General features: G+C 39.5%; 1 long non-coding RNA gene across 1 annotated transcript in view; it reads right to left on the reverse strand.

Annotated features, from left to right (window-relative positions):
- Positions 1-204: 204 nt before the first annotated feature.
- The window catches only part of LOC108353192 (uncharacterized), a 39,421-nt gene continuing 15,511 nt past the window's right edge, over positions 205-24,114 (reverse strand). The window contains exon 3 of the long non-coding RNA XR_005496701.2: positions 205-3,990. This is a non-coding gene — a long non-coding RNA (uncharacterized LOC108353192). The remainder of the gene's footprint in view (positions 3,991-24,114) is intronic.

Genomic DNA, 24,114 nt, shown 5'->3' on the forward strand with positions numbered 1-24,114 from the left:
CTAAAGACTATACATGGACTGACCCTGGACTCTGACCTCATAGGTAGCATTGAATATCCTAGTAAGATCACCAGTGGAAGGGGAAGCCCTGGGTCCTGCTAAGACTGAACCCCCAGTGAACATGATTATTTGTTGGGGGGAGGGCGGCAGTGGGGAGAGGATGGGGAGGGGAACACCGGTAAAGAAGAGGAGGGGGAGGGATTAGGGGGATGTTTGCCCGGAAACCAGGAAATGAAATAACACTCGAAATGTAAATAAGAAATACTCAAGTTAATAATAAAAAAAAAAAGGAAGAAATTGACAAGGATCTCAGAAGATGGAAAAATCTCCCATGCTCATGGATTGACAGGATTAATATAGTAAAAATGGCCATCTTGCTAAAAGTAATCTGCAGATTCAATGCAATCCCCATCAAAATTCCAACTCAATTCTTCATAGAGTTAGAAAGAGCAATTTGCAGCTTCATTTGGAATAACAAAAACCCAGGATAGCAAAAACTCCCAACAATAAAAGAACTTCTGGGGGAATCACCATCCCTGACATCAAGCTGTATTACAAAGCAATAGTGATTAAAAAAAAACTGTATGGTATTGGTACAGAGACAGGAAGTTAGATCAATGAAATAGAATGGCTTTTGCTTTAAGATCAACAAATGGGACCTCATAAAATTGCAAAGCTTCTGTAAGATCAAGGACACTGTCAAGAGGACAAAACAGCAATGAACAGATTGGGAAAAGGTCTTTACTAACTGTGTATCCATTAGAAGGCTAATATCTAAAATATACAAAGAACACAAGAAGTTAGACTCCAGAGAACCAAATAATCCTATATAAAAATGGGGTACAGAGCTAAACAAAGAATTCTCAACTGAGGGATACCAAATGGCCAAGAAGAACTTAAAGAAATTTTCAACCTCCTTAGTCGTCATGGAAATCCAAATCAAAATAACCCTGAGATTCCACCTCATACCAGGCAGAATGGATTAAATCAAAATTTCAGATGACAGATGTTGGCAAGGATGTGGAGAAAGGGAGACTCCTCCATTGTTGGTGGGAAGGCAAGCTGGTACAACCACTCTGGAAATCAGCCTGGCGGTTCCTCAGAAAATTGGACATAGTATTCCCTGAAGACGCAGCTATACCACTCCTGGGCATATACCCAAAAATGCTCTAATATATAACAAGGACACATGTTCCACTATGTTCATAGCCATCTTATTTATAGCATCTAGAAGCTGGAAACAACCCAGATAGCCTTCAACAGAGGAATGGATATAGTAAAGGTGGTACATTTACATGATAGAGTATTACTCAGCTAGTAAAAACAATGACTACATGAAATTCTTAGGCAAACTGGATGGAACTTGAAAATATCATCCTTAGTAAGGTATCCAAGTCACAAAAGAACACACATGTTATGTACTCACTGATAATTGGATATTAATCCAAAGTCTTGGAATACCCAAGAAACAATTCACAGGTCATATGAAGCTCAAGACGAAGGAAGACCAAAATGTGGATGCTTCAGTTCTTAGAATGAAGAACAGCTCTTGGGAGGAAATACAAGGACAAAGAATGGAGCAGGGACTGAAGAAATGGTCATCCAGAGACTGCTCCACCTGGGGATTTATCTCATATGCAGTCACCAAACTCAGTCACTATTCCTGATGCCAAGAAGTGCTTGCTGACGGGAGTCAGGTATAGATGTCTCCTGAGAGGCTCTGCCAGAGCCTTATTGACACAGAAGAGGATGCTTGCAGTTGGACTAAACATGGGGACCCCAATGAAGGAGTTTGAGAAAAGACTGAATGAGTTGAAGAACCCCATAGGAAGAAAAACAATATTATCAACTAGACTCCCTCTCAGAGCTCCCAGATACTAAACGACCATCCAATGAATACACATGGTGGGACCCATGGCTCCAGCTGCATATGTAACAGAAGACCATATTGTCTAACATCAATAGGAGGAAAAGCCTTTGGTTCTGTAAAGGCTCATTTCACCAATTTAGGGGAATGCTAGGAGGTTGAGGTAGGAATGAGTTGGTGTTAGTAGGACCATCCTCATAGAAGCAGGAAAAGGGAGAGGGGGTACGGGAGAGGAGGAGAAAGGGAATAACATTTGAAATGTAAATACATAAAGTATCTAAGAAAAATAATATTAAAAAAGAAAAATAATAGGAAGATAACCACACAAACATAATTCCACCTCTAACAACAAAAATAACAAGAAGCAACATCACTTTTCTTTAATATCTTTTAACATGAATGGACTCAATTTCCCAATAAAAAGACATAGACTAACTAACTGGATTCAGAATCAGGATCCAGAATTTTGCTGCATACAGAAAACACACCTTAGTGACAAAAACAGACACTATCTCAGAGTAAAAGACTGGAAAACAAATTCCCAAACAAATGGTCCCAAGAAACAAGCTGGAGTAGCCATTCTAAAGTAGAATAAAAGCGACTTTCAACCAAGTTCTCAAAAAAGATAGTAAGGAAGGACACTTCATACTCATCAAAGGAAAAATCTACCAAGATGAACTATGAATTCTGAACATCTATTCTCCAAATGCAAGGGGACTTACATTCATAAAAGAAACTTTGCTCAACTCAAAGCACACATTTCACCTCACACAATAATAGTGGGAGACTACAACAGAACATTTTAACATGTGTCTTTGACTTTGTCAAAGTGTTCATGACTTTGATCCCATCTTCAGTTACCTTTTGTTGGTAGGTAATGTGTTTAAAGACAGCAGCCATAACTGTGTATCAACACTCAAATGGAGTAATGGAAAATAAAAATAATGCTGTAAGATTAGGATGGTTTTTCTGACTGGTCTCAAAACCATCCTAATCAAAACTGGTCTCTTATCCTGAAGTTAAAGCAGGATCTTCACTGTGTTGTGCCCCATGCATTTCAGCTCTAGGGCAATACCTCATGCACTAAACTACCTTCAAAAGAGACAAAACATGCCTGTGTCCTCAACATTGGATTCAAGATATTATATATAATGCCAGCACAATTCCCTTGGTGGCATTTTTGATGGCCTAACTAAGAAATATTAAGGGAGCTTTGTGCTCCTCTGATGGTTTACACAAACATTGCACTGATTTACATAATACTTTCTGATAGAGGAAAAAGGGATCCGCAGAAGGGCTAATGTAGATCACATTCTGCAGTGTTCAGTGGAACTGGAGAAGGGAGATTCAAACAGGAGTGCTACTCATGGAGAAGACACTGCAGTGGCAGGTAAGGGCTGCTGAAGAGTGCTGATATCTTCCTCTGAGAATACCTCCTGACTTTAAGGAGATTAAGTTTTTGCCAAACCTTGCAACCTAGTTAATTGTATGCCTTGAGATCATTAGAGGCTATTCAATCTGGGGTTCTGCTGTGTATTCAGCATCTTTAAGTTTAACCTCCCTGTAAGAGAACAGTGTAACCAAACTTACAATGCCTTGGATTCCCCATGTAATCAGCTTTAAAACCTAAGGTGAACACTCTTCCATGCCCCTAACCCAGAGGTAGGCATGTGTACATGCATGTGTGTGTGTGTGTGTGTGTGTGTGTGTGTGTGTGTGTGTGTGTGTGCTGCTGAAAGCAGACACTAGAATGAAATCAACCTGAAACAAAATTAATAATCACAATAAATGTTCAAAGCAACATGAGGGTACAGGTTTATATCCTATATATGGAGTTTTGAATGTTATTTCACATTAGTCAAAGTCAGTAAAATAACCTAAATTCTAAAAAAGAAATTTAAAAAATGCTTCAGCATTTTTTTTAATATTTCCCCATACTTCTTTTCTTTCTTTACTCTTCTAGTCTGTCTCTTCACTTCTTCATCCCAGGTATCATCCTGTGCCCTCACACTGCCCTTCAGATGTCAAAAGTGAGTCCACTTTGACATTCAGCTGAAGTTAGTCTCAGGGAGAAAATTACTTACCTCTTCTCTCCTCCTGACCCTCATCAAAACTTCCATTACCTAGAAAAAAAAGCAATTTAATTAAACTGAGTCACATTGGACTGTGAATGATTGATTAATAGACTATTTAACCCTCCCTGGAATACATTTTTTAAAGAGGGCACTGTAATGTAAGTAAATGTGCTGTAGGCAGAATTTCAATCAGTTCAAGAAAGAGAAATATATAGGCTTCATGCACGCAGATATGTTTTGATAGAAGACCCTTCTGAGGGGCCCTTAAATTATCCCTGCTGGTGGCCACTGCTCAGTCTCTGCTCCTAACTAAAAGACTACAGCAATGTCAGAAATGCCCTTTTCCAGTTTTATAAGTGAACAGCAAAGTATTCTCAAAGGAAGGCATTTGACTTTGAAACAGACTTCAGAAGTCAGAGTATGCTTTAATACTCCTCTGAGTGAACAGATAAATCCAAATGCTTCTTTTCCTTGGTGACAACTTCCCAAGAGCCACATCACTCTGACAGAGGTCAAATCCTTTGCCATGTGGAAGTGACCCTACAGGTACTCTTTTAAGATTAATTACACGCTTTTCACTCCTAACTTGGACATGAAAAAGATCACCAGAAATATTTGATGTAATTCTATATTGCAAAGATGCATGTAAGACACAGATGTAAAGGGCCCGCCCCTACAGGCTTTACACCAAAATTCTACCAAGCAGTTCTACCTTCTACATTCATTCCCACCCACCTCTTCTCCTAAAACTCCTATTTTTCAAAATATTTGTAGCGTATCTTCTTAAAATTTAGCAAAATATAATCTAATTTTATAAGGTTTGTAATTAAATGGTTTAAATTGCACTGTTGGTGCAAATACATTTTTGAATACTTTTTCCTACCTAATTTCATGTATTAAATGAAGAAATGAGAAACGGTTTATTGTCTGGCCTTTAAAATATATTTATTTATTTTATGTGCATAAATGAGTGCCTAAGTTGATGTATATTCATCGCATATGTGCAGGAGCTAGAATGGACAAGAGGAGGGCATATTTTCCCTAGAACCAGAGTTATTGTTGTTTATACATTGCCAGGCGAACCCCAGTAATCTATCTATAAAAGCAACAAGTGATCTTAAGCACTGATTTATCTCTCCAGCTTCTCTTTGTCTTTTGGTTTGGTTAGGTTAGGGTTGGGTTGGGTGTTTTTTATTTTTTTGAGGGGGGTTGTTTGCAGGGGTCAGGTCTTGGTCTTGGTTTTTGAGGCCAGCTCTCACTATGAAATCTTGGCTGTCCTGGAACTTACTACATAGAGTAGGCAGCCCTCGAACTCACAGAGATCTGCCTACCTCTACCTCCCAAATGACTTTGTTTGCCTTTATGATAGAAATTAAGGCAGACCCTCTGTTCTAGCTACTTACAAAATTTGCCCTCCCCAGGTGACAAGGCATTCCTATCTGGTAATAATCAAAGCCACTGCCCTTGTACTGTTTAATTAAAATTTTAACTACATTACTATCTCAACACTGTCAACTGTTTTTTAGAAATGTGTGACTACACTTAGCTTCTAATAAATATTTCATATCATTAATATGATATGAAAATATCATAAAATATATACTTTGCTCTTGGTAAACTTCTCTGTGTTAAAATTTTACATTTATTCGTAATTTTCAAAATTTGCATGGAAAGGGAGTAGAAGGGGTAAAAGATACTAAGTCAGAGAGGCTTTTCTGTCAAGCATGTTGGTGCAACACTCAGGAGATAGAGGCAGTTAGATCTCTGACAATGGGAGGCCAGCCTGGTCTGACAGTTAGGATACAAATAGAAACCTTATCTCAATAAGAAACAAAGAGAAGATACCATGCATGTCCTTTTGGATTTGAGTTACCTCATTTAGGATGATATTTTCTAGTTCCATTTGCATGAAAAACTCATAATGACCTCAATCTTAATAGCTGAATAGTATTTCATTGTGTAAATAAACTACATTTTCTATATCCTTTCTTCTGTTGTATGATATCTGGATTGTTTCCAGCTTCTGGCTACCACAAGGGAAAGGAGGACCAGTTACCAGCCAAAATTGGGATTCATCTCAAGGGGGTCAGGGGGGCTTCAAGACCTAACACTATTACTGATGTTATGGTGTGCTTATAGACAAAGCCTAGCATGGCTGCCGCCCAAGAGGCCCAACATGCAGTTGAAAGAGTTACATGCTTATACCCAACCAATGGACAGAAGAGAGGGACCCCAATGGTTGAATTAGGGAAAGGTTGGAAGAAGCTGAGGAGGAGTGCAACTCCATGGGGAGGCAAGCAACCTCAACTAACCTAGACCCCTGAGACCTCTCAGACACTGAGCCACCAACCAGGCAGCATACACTAGCTAATATGAGGTCCCTGACACATATAGAGCAGAGGATTGCCTGGTCTGGCCTCAGTGAGAGAAGATGCTCCTTACCCTAGAGAGACTTGTGGCCCCAGAGAGAGGAGGAGGCCTGGTAGGTTAGGGGGTGAATTGAAGACACCCTCTTGGAGATCATGGAGGAGAAATGGGATGAGGAACTGTCAGAAGGTGGACCCAGAGAGGGATAACAACTGAACTGTAAAAAAAAATGATTAATGATATTTTTTTAAAGTGTTGAACAATCTAATCTCCCTTTGGGGATATGTTGCTTCGCTGAGTGTTCAGTAAATAACCCTTCATTTAAAAAGAAAAAAGGAAAGAAACAAAGAGACAGGAGGGAGAGGGAGAGGAAAGGAAAGAAAAGGAAAGGAAGGGAAAGGGAGAAGGGAAGGGATGGGAAGGAAGGAAGGGAAAGGAAAGAAAAGGAAAGGAAGGGAAAGGGAGAAGGGAAGGGAAGGGAAGGGAAGGGAAGGGAAGGGAAGGGAAGGGAAGGGAAGGGAAAAGTTTCTTATTTGTGATATCTATAACCCAAACCAGAACTTTTGAATTAATCTTCTTTCTTTTTAACTCAAGAAGAAAGAAAGAAAGAAAGAAAAGAAGGAAGGAAGGAAGGAAGGAAGGAAGGAAGGAAGAAAGAAAGAAAGAAAGAAAGAAAGAAAGAAAGAAAGAAAGAGAGGAAGAAAGAAAGAAAGAAAGAAAGAAAGAGAGGAAGAAAGAAAGAAAGAAAGAAAGAAAGAAAGAAAGAAAGAAAGAAAGAGAGGAAGAAAGAAAGAAAGAAAGAAAGAAAGAAAGAAAGAAAGAAAGAAAGAAAGAAAGTTATTTCCCAGGGAAGACTATTCAGTTGGCAAATGCTTGCTTGCTGCAGAGGCACAAGGACCTCAGTGTGAATTGCTATCACCTACAACTTAAAACTCAGGTTCCTTGATACTCATCAAAATAAAACCTTATGCTCACTACCTAAACTTGTATTTTAAAATTGTAAGATTCAGATTCTGTTGCCTGGCTTTAGTTCCCTTTCCTCCAGCTGGGCTGCCCTGTCTGGTCTCAGTGGGAGAAAATGTGCCAGGGCAGGTTCATACCTTTGGTAAGGGGGGCTCCTTCTCTGAGAATGGAATTGGGGAAAGAGTGGTGGGAAGGTAGGGCTGGGAGGAGAGGAAGGAAGGAGGCTATGATTGGTATGGAAAGTGAATAAATAAATTTAAAAAGAAATGTATAATAAATCCCAATTGGGATGAGAAAAAAATAAAAAAGAAAATACTAAAATACGAATTCCCATTCATATTGGTCAAATACTTTCATTGTAAATTATACCCTACGCTGTGCCATATTAAAATCATGATGGAAATTTATAGCTAACTTCTTCCCTATAATATATAGGGAAAATATATTTTCCCTAAAATATAAAGTTAGTCATGCTATGTGGGAAGCAGCTCTAGAATATCAGCTCTTATCTGGTGATAATTGCGTGTAGTCTACTCTGAATGAATAACCCAGTCTACACCAGGCTAATTATCTCAATCAAAGTAATAGGGCAGTTACTTTAAGGTGGATATAATGCTATCTTTACACTTTATCATTTCAAAGGAATTGACTTACTGCATCTTAGTATGGTTTTTGGAATTCATAACAGCTTTTTTATACTAAATGCAAATATCAACCAGGTTCCCAAAGGTGTTAGATTTGGATGGTCATCACCCCCCCCAAAAAAAACATTCACCTCTATTCCAGCTCACTTAGGAAATTAAGAATACTTTCACAGAATAATTTACTTGATTTATATTTGATTTATCTTTTGGGGCCAGAATTATTAGCATTTGACCCAAAGGATAGCAATCATCAAAAGTTATATGTGTATGTATATAACTGACAAAGATTCTATATATTTTTATCCTGAGCTGTCTCCCCAGCTCCTAGAAACATTTCCCAATTGGGGTAGTCCTACCCACACATAATAGACACAGGCCAGATATAACACTAACACACTACAATACACAGAACAGCCCCCAGAAAACAAAGAATTATCCAGGCTTAATTGACAATACTGTGAAAATCAGTGATCCTAGGACCCAAGCTCAGAGCACTAACAAATCTATGGAGCTTCAAGTTACAGTAACACAGAAGAAAAGCTTGGATTAATGTGTACCTCCTTTAGGAGTCAATTTAACCCTGGAACTTATTCTAAATTTTGGCACTTGGTGCCCACATTCCTTAAGTTTTCATTCTATTTACAGACTTTTAAGAATTTTTTAGGCTCTTCCAGAGAAACGCTAAAGGGTTCCCCTATATAATGAAAAGTAAGAATAATTTTAGTAAAATTCAATAGGGTCATTTGTCCATGTTGAAGAAAAGTTCAGAAAGAAGCTAATCAGAATACATCTTTTCTGTCACTGTTGCTTTTCATTTAAATTATTTAACTTATGTCCCCTAAGTGAAGCTGATTGCTCACGAGTAATACTGTTCATGAGAAGAGGTACTCTAAATTAAAATCACATGCTCTCTCTATATTAAAAGCAATATAATATCACAATAGAAATATCAAAAAAGTGCTTCCCTGATTAGATGCTCGCTATAAAATATGACACAGCTAGACTAACTTTAGGCTATGCCTCTAATGTACAATCTCCCCAGTCACTGAGATATAAAACAAGCACTAATAAATGGGCAACCTTGCCTGTTGCAAGGTCAATAAATCAAAATCACCAAGATAAGTTAAATGCATTTTCAATGGGTGCAGATTTATCATCAAAGACGTCATAATTATGCAGCCACTAGAAAAAGCAATGTGTTTGCCATGACCTTGATCATAATTCACCAACACTCCCAATGTATAACTTTTCAACATAATATCACTCTCAAAAAATAATTTCAAGAGCTTGGATTTCTGAATGAACATTTGATAAATAAATGGATAGATAGATGATAGATAGATAGATAGATAGATAGATAGATAGATAGATAGATAGATAGAGTGGGTGGAGGGATGGAGTGAGTGTGTGGATGGATAGATAGATAGATAGATAGATAGATAGATAGATAGATAGATAGATAGATGGACAGACAGACAGACAGATGGGTGGATGAGTGGATGGAGTAGGTATGTGGATGGATAGACAGACAGAGAGACAGACGGATGGATGGATGGATGGGTGGATAGAGTGGATATGTGGATAGATAGATAGATAGATAGATAGATAGATAGATAGATAGATAGATAGATAGATAGATAGATAGATAGATAGATAGATAGATAGATAGATAGATAGATAGATAGACGGACAGACGGACAGACAGACAGATGGGTGGATGGGTGGATGGAGTAGGTATGTGGATGGATAGATAGACAGACAGACAGATGGACGGATGGATGGATGGGTGGATAGATTGGATATGTGGATAGATAGATAGATAGATTAGATAGATAGATAGATAGATAGATACATAGATAGATAGATAGATAGATAGATAGATAGATAGATAGATAGATAGATAGATACATAGACAGACGGACGGACGGTGGATAGAGTGGGTATGTGGATAGATAGATAGATAGATAGATAGATAGATAGATAGATAGATAGATAGATAGATAGATAGATAGATTAGATAGACAGTAATTTTTCTGGATGCTATAACTTATTACAAAAGCTGTAAACATCTAATACCTGAAAAATAGACTAGTAGAAAAGCAAAGAATATAGGACTTAAAAGTCGTAGAAACTTTCTACAAATGAAAGTGTGGCTAGAAATCTAGGAAGATCCAAAGGAAGTCTGCAAATATTCATTTTAGCAATGACTTTGTCTCTTAAAAGACCTTTTCTTGTAGTTGGATTCACTTTCAAAGAGGTAACAAAGCAAGAAGGAAAGCCATCATGCTGAAGTGAGGTTAGAGGGCTTCTTAGCTTTGTGTTGCTCTTCATCAGTCAGGAAAGGCTGGCTGCCTCTGAGCTTTCCAAGAACGAGAATTGGAGGCAAGATGCTGAAAACTTCTTGGGGCTTTCAAACCTGAACTGAGTATACCATAAAACTCTTAAAGAACACAAAATGGAGGGAACGAATTGATTTAATGATGTTGGGTCTATTTACAAACTTTCATGTTGGCTATTGCGAGTGGAAAATGAAGAAAAAATGTTCTTCAATATTTAAGTAGGTATTGTTCTTAAAACAAAAAGTCAATTACCTAGATAACTAAAATTGAAATTTTCAGTATCTTTTTTTTTATTCTTTTTTTAATTTAATTTTATTTTTTTTGTCATTTCTTCTTTTATTCTTTATACCCCATTCAAAACAACAACAACAAAAACATGTTTTAGTTTTTTTTAAAAAATCCAGAATCATCAGACAGGAGGTAACCCTGTTTTAGCAGCAGTCCAGCTGGGAATATTAACAAGGGTGCACCAGTTCACAACAATTGGCTGAACATTTACATTCCACAGTTCACCTTGAAGTCTACATGACATTTTGTCATCCTGTGTAAACATATATCTTTGCCAAAAGAGACTGGTGCATTTTTCTGCTTATTCTTTAACTCCCAAACTTTGCAACCAATCAAAACCATAGCTTTGTTAAATGCTAAATTTCCAATGGTGTGTGTGTTTTTGAGCCTGAACTTTTTTCTTAACTTCTTTTCTCTGCTAATGCATTTTATTTTTTTTATTTATTTTTTTTATTAACTTGAGCATTTCTTATATACATTTCGAGTGTTATTCCCTTTCCCGGTTTCCGGGCAAACATGCCCCTGCCCCTCCCCTTCCTTATGGGTATTCCCCACACAACCCTCCCCCCATTGCCGCCATCCCCCCCACAGTCTAGTTCACTGGGGGTTCAGTCTTAGCAGGACCCAGGGCTTCCCCTTCCACTGGTGCTCTTACTAGGATATTCATTGCTACCTATGAGGTCAGAGTCCAGGGTCAGTCCATGTATAGTCTTTAGGTAGTGGCTTAGTCCCTGGAAGCTCTGGTTGCTTGGCATTGTTGTACATATGGGGTCTCGAGCCCCTTCAAGCTCTTCCAGTTCTTTCTCTGATTCCTTCAACGGGGGTCCTATTCTCAGTTCAGTGGTTTGCTGCTGGCATTCGCCTCTGTATTTGCTGTATTCTGGCTGTGTCTCTCAGGAGCGATCTACATCCGGCTCCTGTCAGTCTGCACTTCTTTGCTTCATCCATCTTGTCTAATTGGGTGGCTGTATATGTATGGGCCACATGTGGGGCAGGCTCTGAATGGGTGTTCCTTCAGTCTCTGTTTTAGTCTTTGCCTCTCCCTTCCCTGCCAAGGGTATTCTTTTTCCTCATTTAAAGAAGGAGTGAAGCATTCACATTTTGATCATCCGTCTTGAGTTTCGTTTGTTCTAGGGATCTAGGGTAATTCAAGCACTTGGGCCACTTATCAATGAGTGCATACCATGTATGTCTTTCTGTGATTGGGTTAGCTCACTCAGGATGATATTTTCCAGTTCCAACAATTTGCCTACGAATTTCATAAACTCGTTGTTTTTGATAGCTGAGTAATTTTCCATTGTGTAGATGTACCACATTTTCTGTATCCATTCCTCTGTTGAAGGGCATCTGGGTTCTTTCCAGCTTCTGGCTATTATACAGAAGGCTGCGATGAACATAGTGGAGCACGTGTCTCTTTTATATGTTGAGGCATCTTTTGGGTATATGCCCAAGAGAGGTATAGCTGGATCCTCAGGCAGTTCAACGTCCAATTTTCTGAGGAACCTCCAGACTGATTTCCAGAATGGTTTTACCAGTCTGCAATCCCACTAACAATGGAGTAGTGTTCCTCTTTCTCCACATCCTCGCCAGCATCTGCTGTCACCTGAGATTTTGATCTTAGCCATTCTCACTGGTGTGAGGTGAAATCTCAGGGTTGTTTTGATTTGCATTTCCCTTATGACTAAAGATGTTGAACATTTCTTTAGGTGTTTCTCAGCCATTCGGCATTCCTCAGCTGTGAATTCTTTGTTTAGCTCTGAACCCCATTTTTTAATAGGGTTATATGTTTCCCTGTGGTCTAACTTCTTGAGTTCTTTGTATATTTTGGATATAAGGCCTCTATCTGTTGTCGGATTGGTAAAGATCTTTTCCCAATCTGTTGGTTGCCGTTTTGTCCTAACCACAGTGTCCTTTGCCTTACAGAAGCTTTGCAGTTTTATGAGATCCCATTTGTCTATTCTTGATCTCAGAGCGTAAGCCATTGGTGTTTTGTTCAGGAAATTTTTTCCAGTGCCCATGTGTTCAGATGCTTCCCTAGTTTTTCTTCTATTAGTTTGAGTGTGTCTGGTTTGATGTGGAAGTCTTGATCCACTTGGACTTAAGCTTTGTACAGGGTGATAAGCATGGATCGATCTGCATTCTTCTACATGTTGACCTGCAGGTGAACCAGCACCATTTGCTGAAAATGCTATCTTTTTTCCATTGGATGGTTTTTGCTCCTTTGTCAAAAATCAAGTGACCATAGGTGTGTGGGTTCATTTCTGGGTCTTCAATTCTATTCCATTGCTCTATCTGTCTGTCTCTGTACCAATACCATGCAGTTTTTATCACTATTGCTCTGTAATACTGCTTGAGTTCAGGGATAGTGATTTCCCCTGAAGTCCGTTTATTGTTGAGGATAGCTTTAGCTATCCTGGGTTTTTTGTTATTCCAGATGAATTTGCAAATTGTTCTCTCTAACTCCTTGAAGAATTGGATTGGTATTTTGATGGGGATTGCATTGAATCTATAGATTGCTTTTGGTAGAATGGCCATTTTTACTATATTAATCCTGCCAATCCATGAGCATGGAGATCTTTCCATCTTCTGAGGTCTTCTCAATTTCTTTCCTCAGTGTCTTGAAGTTCTTATTGTACAGATCTTTTACTTGCTTTGTTAAAGTCACACAAAGGTACTTAATATTGTTTGGGTCTCTTATGTAGGGTGTCGTTTCCCTAATTTCTTTCTCGGCTTGTTTTCTTTTGGATAGAGGAAGGCAACTGATTTATTTGAGTTAATTTTATACCCAGCCACTTTGCTGAAGTTGTTTATCAGCTTTAGTAGTTCTTTGGTGGAACTTTTGGGATCACTTAAATATACTATCATATCATCTGCAAATAGTGATATTTTGACCTCTTCTTTTCCGATCTGTATCCCCTTGATCTCCTTTTGTTGTCTGATTGCTCTGGCTAGAACTTCAAGAACTATATTGAATAAGTAGGGAGAGAGTGGGCAGCCTTGTCTAGTCCCTGATTTTAGTGGGATTGCTTCAAGTTTCTCTCCATTTAGTTTAATGTTAGCAACTGGTTTGCTGTATATGGCTTTTACTATGTTTAGGTATGGGCCTTGAATTCCTATTCTTTACAGGACTTTTATGATAAAGGGGTGTTGAATTTTGTCAAATGCTTTCTCAGCATCTAATGAAATGATCATGTGGTTCTGTTCTTTCAGTTTGTTTATATAATAGATCACGTTGATGGTTTTCCGTATATTAAACCATCCCTGCATGCCTGGGATGAAGCCTACTTGATCATGGTGGATGATTGTTTTGATGTGCTCTTGGATTCGGTTGGCCAGAATTCTATTGAGTATTTTTGCGTCAATATTCATAAGGGAAATTGGTCTGAAGTTCTCTTTCTTTGTTGTGTCTTTGTGTGGTTTAGGTATAAGAGTAATTGTGGCTTCGTAGAAGGTATTCGGTACTGATCCATCTGTTTCAATTTTGTGGAATAGTTTGGATAATATTGGTATGAGGTCTTCTATGAAGGTTTGATAGAATTCTGCACTAAACCCATCTGGACCTGGGCTCTTTTTGGTTGGGAGACCTTTAATGACTGCTTCTATTTCCTTAGGAGTTATGGGGTTGTTTAACTGGTTTATCTGTTCCTGATTTAACTTCGGTACCTGGTATCTGTCTAGGAAATTGTCCATTTCCTGAAGATTTTCAAGTTTCGTTGAATATAGGTTTTTATACTAAGATCTGATGATTTTTTGAATTTCCTCTGAATCTGTAGTTATGTCTCCCTTTTCATTTCTGATTTTGTTAATTTGGACACACTCTCTGTGTCCTCTCGTTAGTCTGGCTAAGGGTTTATCTATCTTGTTGATTTTCTCAAAGAACCAACTTTTGGTTCTGTTGATTCTTTCTATGGTCCTTTTTGTTTCTACTTGGTTGATTTCAGCTCTGAGTTTGATTATTTCCTGCCTTCTACTCCTCCTGGATGTATTTGCTTCTTTTTGTTCAAGAGCTTTTAGGTGTGTTGTCAAGCTGGAGACATATGCTCTTTCCTGTTTCTTTCTGCAGGCACTCATCGCTATGAGTTTTCCTCTTAGCACAGCTTTCATTGTGACCCATAAGTTTCGGTATGTTGTACCTTCATTTTCATTAAATTCTAAAACATCTTTAATTTCTTTCTTTATTTCTTCCTTGACCAGGTTATCATTGAGTAGAGCATTGTTCAATTTCCATGTATATGTGGGCATTCTTCCCTTATTGTTATTGAAGACCAGCTTTAGGCCGTGGTGGTCTGATAGCACACACGGGATTATTTCTATCTTTCTGTACCTGTTGAGGCCCATTTTTTGACCAATTATATGGTCAGTTTTGGAGAAAGTACCATGAGGAGCTGAGAAGAAGATATATCCTTTTGCTTTAGGATAGAATGTTCTATAAATATCTGTTAAGTCCATTTGGCTCATGACTTCTCTTAGTCTGTCTACGTCTCTGTTTAATTTCTGTTTCGATGATCTGTCCATTGATGAGAGTGGGTGTTGAAATCTCCTACTATTATTGTGTGAGTTGCAATGTGTGTTTTGAGCTTTAGTAAGGTTTCTTCTACGTATATAGGTGCCCTTGTATTTGGGACATAGATATTTACGATTGAGAGTTCATCTTGGTGGATTTTTCCTTTGATGAATATGAAATGTCCTTCCTTATCTTTTTTGATGACTTTTAGTTGAAAATCGATTTTATTTGATATTAGAATGGCTACTCCAGCTTGCTTCTTCTGACCAATTGCTTGGAAAGTTGTTTTCCAGCCTTTCACTCTGAGGTAATGTCTGTCTTTGTCTCTGAGGTGTGTTTCCTGTAGGCAGCAGAATACAGGGTCCTCGTTGCGTATCCAGTTTGTTAATCTATGTCTTTTTATTGGGGAGTTGAGGCCATTGATGTTGAGAGATATTAAGGAATAGTGATTATTGCTTCCCGTTATATTCATATTTGGATGTGAGGTTATGTTTGTGTGCTTTCATTCTCTTTGTTTTGTTGCCAAGACGATTAGTTTCTTGCTTCTTCTAGGGTATAGCTTGCCTCCTTATGTTGGGCTTTACCATTTATTATCCTTTGTAGTGCTGGATTTGTAGAAAGATATTGTGTAAATTTGGTTTTGTCATGGAATATCTTGGTTTCTCCATCTATGTTAATTGAGAGTTTTGCAGGATACAGTAACCTGGGCTGGCATTTGTGTTCTCTTAGGGTCTGTATGACATCAGTCCAGGATCTTCTGGCCTTCATAGTTTCTGGCGAGAAGTCTGGTGTGATTCTGATAGGTCTGCCTTTATATGTTACTTGACCTTTTTCCCTTACTGCTTTTAATATTCTTTCTTTATTTTGTGAGTTTGGTGTTTTGACAATTATGTGACGGGAGGTGTTTTTTTTCTGGTCCAATCTATTTGGAGTTCTGTAGGGTTCTTGTATGTCTATGGGTATCTCTTTTTTTAGGTTAGGGAAGTTTTCTTCTATGATTTTGTTGAAGATATTTACTGGTCCTTTGAGCTGGGAGTCTTCGCTCTCTTCTATACCTATTATCCTTAGGTTTGATCTTCTCATTGAGTCCTGGATTTCCTGTATGTTTTGGACCAGTAGCTTTTTCCGCTTTACATTATCTTTGACAGTTGAGTCAATGTTTTCTATGGAATATTCTGCTCCTGAGATTCTCTCTTCCATCTCTTGTATTCTGTTGGTGAAGCTTGTATCTACAGCTCCTTGTCTCTTCTTTTGGTTTTCTATATCCAGGGTTGTTTCCATGTGTTCTTTCTTGATTGCTTCTATTTCCATTTTTAATTCCTTCAACTGTTTGATTGTGTTTTCCTGGAATTCTTTCAGGGATTTTTGTGTCTCCTCTCTATGGGCTTCTACTTGTTTCTTTATGTTTTCCTGGAATTCTTTCAGGGATTTTTGCGATTCCTTTCTGTAGGCTTCTACTTGTTTATTAATGTTTTCCTGTGTTTCTCTAAGGGAGTTCTTCACTTCTTTCTTGAAGTCCTCCAGCATCATGATCAAATATGATTTTGAAACTAGATCTTGCTTTTCTGGTGTGTTTGGATATTCCATGTTTTTTTGATGGGAGAATTGGACTCCGATGATGCCATGTAGTCTTGGTTTCTGTTGCTTGGGTTCCTGCGCTTGCCTCTCGCCATCAGATTATCTCTAGTGTTACTTTGTTCTGCTATTTCTGACAGTGGCTAGACTGTCCTATAAGCCTGTGTGTCAGGAGTGCTGTAGACCTTTTTCCTCTCTTTCAGTCAGTTACGGGGACAGAGTGTTCTGCTTTCGGGCGTGTAGTTTTTCCTCTCTACAGGTCTTCAGCTGTTCCTGTGGGCCTGTGTCTTGAGTTCACCAGGCAGGTCACTTGCAGCAGAAAAGTTGGTCTTACCTGTGGTCCTGAGGCTCAAGTTCACTCGCGGGGTGCTGCCCTCGGGCTCTCCGTGGCGGCAGCAACCAGGAAGATCTGTGCCGCCCCTTCCGGGAGCTTCAGTGCACCAGGGTTCCAGATGGCCTTTGGTGTTTTCCTCTGGCGTCCGAGATGTGTGTGCAGAGAGCAGTCTCTTCTGGTTTCCCAGGCTTGTCTGCCTCTCTGAAGATTTAGCTCTCCCTCCCATGGGATTTGGGTGCAGAGAACTGTTTATCTGGTCTGTTTCCTTCAGGTTCCGGTGGTGTCTCAGGTAGGGGTCCTGCCGCTCCTGGGCCCTCCCCCACGGGAGCCCAGAGTCCTTATACAGTTTCCTCTTGGGCCAGGGATGTGGGCAGGGGTGGGTAGTGTTGGTGGTCTCTTCCGCTCTGCAGCCTCAGGAGTGCCCACCTGACCAGGCGGTTGGGTCTCTCTCTCACGGGGTCTGGGAGCAGAGAGCTGCTGCACGCCGGGATCCGCGAGTGTGGGACTTCTGGTAAACACAGGACGTGCCCGGTCCTAGAGGAATTCTGCCTCCATGTGTCCCGAGCTCACCAGGCAGCTTTCTTGCAGCAGCAAAGTTGGTCTTACCTGTGGTCCCGAGGCTCAAGTTCGCTCGTGGGGTGCTGCCCACGGGCTCTCTGCAGCGGCAGCAACCAGGAAGATCAAATTTTCAGTATCTTAAATGTTAAGAGATTCCCCGCAGTCCAGACACCACCCGGACCTGAAGGGAACTGGTCAACAGTTCCCTGCACCCAAATCCCATAGGAGGGAGAGCTAAACCTTCACAGGGGCAGACATGCCTGGGAAGCCAGAAGAAACTACACTCTGCCCACATTTCTGACTCCAGAAGAAAACACTTAACGACATCTGACACCCCGGTGCACAGGGGTCTCAGGGAAAAGGTGACACAGGCCCTACTGGTGGCCACCCTCACTGAGAGCTCAAAAGCAGCCCCCCACGAGCAATTTGAGCCTAGGGACCACAGGTAAGACCAACTTTTCTGCTCCAAGCAACCTGCCTGGTGGACTCAGGACACACGCCCACAGGAACAGCTGAAGACCAGTAGACAGGAAAGACTACACTCCTGAAAGAAAACAGGAAAACAGGTCTACAGCACTCCTGACACACAGGCCTATAGGATGGTCTAGCCACTGTCAGAAATAGCAGAACAAGGTAACACCAGAGACAACCTGATGGCGAGAGGCAAGCACAGGAACTCAAGCAACAGAAACCAAGACTACATACATGGCATCATTGGAGCCCAATTCTCACACCAAAGCAAACAATGAATATCCAAACACATGGAAAAAGCAAGACCTAGATTTAAAATCACATTTGATCATGATGCTAGAGGACTTCAAGAAAGACATGAAGAACAATCTTAGAGAAATGCAGGAAAACATAAATAAACAAGTAGAAGCCTATAGAGAGGAATAAAAAAAATTCCTGAGAATTCCTGGAAAACACAATCAAACAGTTGAAGGAATTAAAAATGGAAATAGAAGCAATAAAGGAAAGACACAGGGGAACAACCCCGGATATAGAAAACCAAAGGAAGAGACAAGGAGCTGTAGATACAAGCATAACAAACAGAATACAAGAGATAGAAGAGAGAATCTCAGGAGCAGAAGGTTCCACAGAAATCATCGACACAATGGTCAAAGAAAATGGAAAATGGAAAAAGTTACTGGTCCAAAACATACATGAAATCCAGGACTCAATGAGAAGATCAAACCTAAGGATAATAGGTATAGAAGAGAGTGAAGACTCCTAGCTCAAAGGACCAGTAAATATCTTCAACAAAATCATAGAAGAAAACTTCCCTAACCTAAAGAGATGCCCATAAGCTTACAAGAAGCCTACAGAACTCCAAATAGATTGGACCAGAAAAGAAACTCCTCCCATCACATAATAGTCAAAACACCAAATGCACAAAATAAACAAGGAATAGTAACAGAGTAAGGGAAAAAGGTCAAGTAACATATAAAGGCAGACCTATAAGAATCACACCAGACTTCTCACCAGAGACTATGAAAGCCAGAAGAGCCATACAGACCCTAAGAGAACACAAATGCCAGCCCAGGTTACTCTATTCTGCAAAACTCTCAATTAACATAGATGGAGATACCAAGATATTCCATGACAAAAGCAAATTTGCACAATATCTTTCTACAAATCCAGTGCTACAAAGGTTAAAAAATGGTACAGCCCAACATAAGGTGGCAAGCTACACCCTAGAAAAGCAAGAAACTAATCGCCTTGGCAACAAAACAAAGAGAAGAAAAGCACACAAACATAATCTCACATCCAAATATGAATATAACAGGAAGCAATAATAACTATTCCTTAATATCTCTCAACATGAATGGTCTCAACTCCCCAATAAAAAGACATACATTAACAAACTGGATATGCAATGAGAACCCCGCATTCTGCTGCCTACAGGATACACACCTCAGAGACAAAGACAGACACTACCTCAGAGTGAAAGGCTGGAAAACAACTTTCCAAGCAAATGCTCTGAAGAAGCAAGCTGGAGTAGCCATTCTAATATCGAATAAAATCGATTTTCAACTAAAAGTCATCAAAAAAGATAAGGAAGGACACTTCATATTCATCAAAGAAAAAATCCACCAAGATTAACACTCAATCCTAAATATCTATACTCTAAATACAAGGGCACCTACATAAATAAAAGAAGCCACAATTACTCTTATACCTAAACCACACAAAGACCGAACAAAGAAAGAGAACTTCAGACCAATTTCCCTCATGAATTTTGACACAAAAATACTCAATAAAATTCTGGCAAACTGAATACAAGAGCACATCAAAACAATCATCCATTATGATCAAGTAGGCTTCATCCCAGGCATACAGGGATGGTTTAATATACAGAAAACCATCACCATAATCCATTATATAAACAAACTGAAAGAACAAAACCACATGATCATTTCATTAGATGCTGAGAAAGCATTTCACAAAATTGAAAAACCCCTTCATGATAAAAGTCCTGGAAAGAATAGGAATCCAAGGCCCATACCTAAACATAGTAAAAGCCATATACAGCAAACCAGTTGCTAACATTAAACTAAATGGAGAGAAACTTGAAGCAATCCCACTAAAATCAGGACTAGACAAGGCTGCCCACTCTCTCCCTACTTATTCAATATAGTTCTTGAAGTTCTAGCCAGAGCAATCAGACAACAAAAGGAGATCAAGGGGATACAGATCTGAAAAGAAGAAATCAAAATATCATTATTTGCAGATCATATGATAGTATATTTAAGTGATCCCAAAAGTTCCACCAGAGAACTACTAAAGATAATAAATACCTTCAGCAAAGTGGCTGGGTATAAAATTAACTCAAATAAATCAGTAGCCTTCCTCTACACAAAAGAGAAACAAGTTGAGAAAGAAATTAGGGAAACGACACCCTTCACAATAGTCCCAAATAATATAAAATACCTCGGTGTGACTTTAACGAAGCAAGTAAAAGATCTGTACAATAAGAACTTCAAGCCTCTGAAGAAAGAAATTGAAGAAGACCTCAGAAGATGGAAAGATCTCCCATGCTCATGGACTGGAAGGATTAATATAGTAAAAATGGCCATTTTACCAAAAGCAATCTACAGATTCATTGCAATCCCCCATCAAAATACCAATCCCATTCTTCAGACAGTTAGACAGAACAATTTGCAAATTCTTCTGAAATTATAAAAAACCCAGGATAGCTAAAACTATCCTCGAACATAAAAGGACTTCTGGGGGAATCACTATCCCTGAACTCAAGCAGTATTACAGAACAATAGTGATAAAAACTGCATGATACTGGTACAGAGACAGACAGATAGACCAGTGGAACAGAACTGGAGACCCAGAAATGAACCCACTCACCTATGGGCACTTGATTTTTGACAGAGGAACCAAAACCATCCAATGGAAAAAAGATAGCATTTTCATCAAATGGTGATGGTTCAACTGGAGGTCAACATGTAGAAGAATGCAGATCAATCCATGCTTATCACCCTCTACAAAGCTTAAGTCCAAGTGGATCAAGGACCTCCACATCAAAACAGATACACTCAAACTAATAGAAGAAAAAGTGGGGAAGCATCTCGGACACATGGGCATTGGAGAAAATTTCCTGAACAAAACACCAATGGCTTATGCTCTAAGATCAAGAATCGACAATTGGGATCTCATAAAACTGCAAAGCTTCTGTAAGGCAAAGGACACTGTTGTTAGGACAAAACAGAAACCAACAGATTGGGAAAAGATCTTTACCAATCCTACAACAGATAGAGGGCTTATATCCAAAATAGTCAAAGAACTCAAGAAGTTAGACTGCAGAGAGACAAATAACCCTATTAAAAATGGGGTTCAGCGCTAAACAAAGAATTCACAGCTGAGGAATGCCGAATGGCTGAGAAACACCTAAAGAAATGTTCAACATCTTTAGTCATAAGGGAAATGCTAATCAAAACAAACTTGAAATTTCACTTCACACCAGTGAGAATGGCTAAGATCAAAAATTCAGGTGAGAGCAAATGCTGGCAAGGATGTGGAGAAAGAGGAACACTTGTCCATTGTTGGTGGGATTCGAGACTGGTACAACCATTCCTTTTTTTTTTTTTGGTTCATTTTTTTGGAGCTGGGGACTGAACCCACGGCCTTGCGCTTCCTAGGCAAGCGCTCTACCACTGAGCTAAATCCCCAACCCCGGTACAACCATTCTTGAAATCAGTCTGGAGGTTCCTCAGAAAATTGGACATTGAGCTACCTGAGGACCCAGCTATACCTCTCTTGGGCATATACCCAAAGGATGCCCCAACATATAACAAAGACATGTGCTCCAGTATGTTCATAGCAGCCTTATTTATAGTATCCAGAAGCTGGAAAGAACCCAGATGCCCTTCAATAGAGGAATAGATACAGAAAATGTGGTACATCTACACAATGGAATACTAATCAGCTATCAAAAACAATGACTTCATGTAATTCCTAGGCAAATGGATGGAACTGGAAAATATCATCCTGAGTGAGGTAACCCAATCACAGAAAAACACACATGGTATGCGCTCATTGATAAGTGGCTATTAGCCCAAATGCTTGAATTACCCTAGATGCACAGAACACATGACACTCAAGAAGGATGACCAGATTGCGAATGCTTCACTCCTTCTTTAAAAGGGGAACAAGAATACCCTTGGCAGGGAATAGGGAGGCAAAGTTTAGAACAGAGGCAGAAGGAACGCCCATTCAGAGCCTGCCCCACATGTGGCCCATACATATACAGCCACCAAACTAGATAAGATGGATGAAGCAAAGAAGTGCAGGCCGACAGGAACCGGATGTAGATCTCTCCTGAGAGACACAGCCAGAATACAGCAAATACATAGTGAATGCCAGCAGCAATCCACTGAACTGAGAACGGGACTCCCGTTGAAGGAATCAGAGAAAGGACTGAAAGAGCTTGAAGGGGCTCGAGACCCCATATGAAGAACAATGCCAACAAACTAGAGCTTCCAGGGACTAAGCCGCTACCCAAAGACCATACATGGACTGACCCTGGGCTCCAACCTCATAGGTAACAATGAATAGCCTAGTAAGAGCACCAATGGAAGGGGAAGCCGTCGGTCCTGCCAAGACTGAACCCCCAGTGAACGTGACTGTTGGGGGGAGGGTGGTAATGGGGGAAGGATGAGGAAAGGAAACCCATATAGAAGTGGAAGGGGATGTGTTAGGGGGATGTTGGCCCAGAAACCAGGAAGGGGAATAACAATCAAAATGTAAATAAGAAATACTCAAGTTAATAAAGAGTTAAAAAAAAGTTAAAATAAAATAAAACATCTTAATTGAAATACTGATGTAAGATGTTTCCTGGAGAATGGACAAAACTTACACACAACAGGAAACCCAGCATTGAACAAACAGGGAGGAGAATCAGAAGCTCAAATTTAGCCTGAGCTACATAGTTTATATTTTGCTTATAAGAATCAAATCAACCGCAATAAAAAATTTTAAATAAAAGAGTCTTTCTGAGTGTAGAACTTTAGGTGGGTTGAATAACAATTAAAATTATCTGGGTGTGTTCTTGTTTATTTCAGTTTGGGTTTTTTTTCAGCTATAAAATAAAGATTTTAAAATCTTTCTTCTCTTTATTTTATGTATTAATATATGCAAGGGATTTGAGACATACACAAAAGGGTTCATATCATTATTTACTAAACTTTTAGTAAAACGTTATAAGGATCTCCATAGCAAAAGGCAGCAATAGAGTAGGCCAGTACCTCAAACCCCTTGACTGGAGTGCCAAATTCAGTCCAAAGTGACAATGCTGGGTTGACTGCTGGATAAGATATCAGTCTATTCAAGATCTTAAGTGTTTAATGGTGACAGAAAGTACTGTGTCAGACACAGCAATCATATTTATTATCCATTAGTAATCTCATTCTGCACCTTCTAGAAACATGGATTAAGGTATTGTAGAATGTTTTCAGATTATGAGCAGAAATAGACATAGACAGCATGGAGCTTAGTAGTGGCCTAGAATCCAAGCACTATCAACAATGGGCAAGGAAGGACATAGAGCAAGTTCTGTCACAATGAGTCCTAGATGCTAGGTTAGCATTACAACAATGGCATTGCTCCCACATGGACAAAATTATTTATCTTTCATATATATATATATATATAATTTTTAAAAATCAAGAAATACCCTAATACCTGAAGACTCCTGTTGGTCAGGTCACATTGGTCAGAAGGACAGGTGACTGACCTGCCTGCCAGCCAAAGTAATACCCTAGATTCAGTTCCCGAAGACCCATTCCACCCACCCCCACTAACAACCCACCCCAAGGCCATGCCCCTTCTGCCACCTCACTGCTCTCCTTGCAGCTAAGTTCCTGCCTACAATTCCAGAAGACTTTCAGGTGCAAGACACATTAGTCAAAAGAACAGAGACTCCCTGCTGCACCAAAGGCCAAGAGACTCCCTACTAGATAAGATGACATACTGGTCACCAGAAATCCATTCCGCAAAGACCATAAGACCAACAAAGAACCAGAACCTAAGGAACAAAACATCCATCACAAAGACTAACTTAGAAATCAACACCTAGAGCTATAATCATCC

This window comes from Rattus norvegicus, chromosome 19 (genome assembly GCF_036323735.1).
Source record: "Rattus norvegicus strain BN/NHsdMcwi chromosome 19, GRCr8, whole genome shotgun sequence".
NCBI classification, from domain to species: domain Eukaryota; kingdom Metazoa; phylum Chordata; class Mammalia; order Rodentia; family Muridae; genus Rattus; species Rattus norvegicus.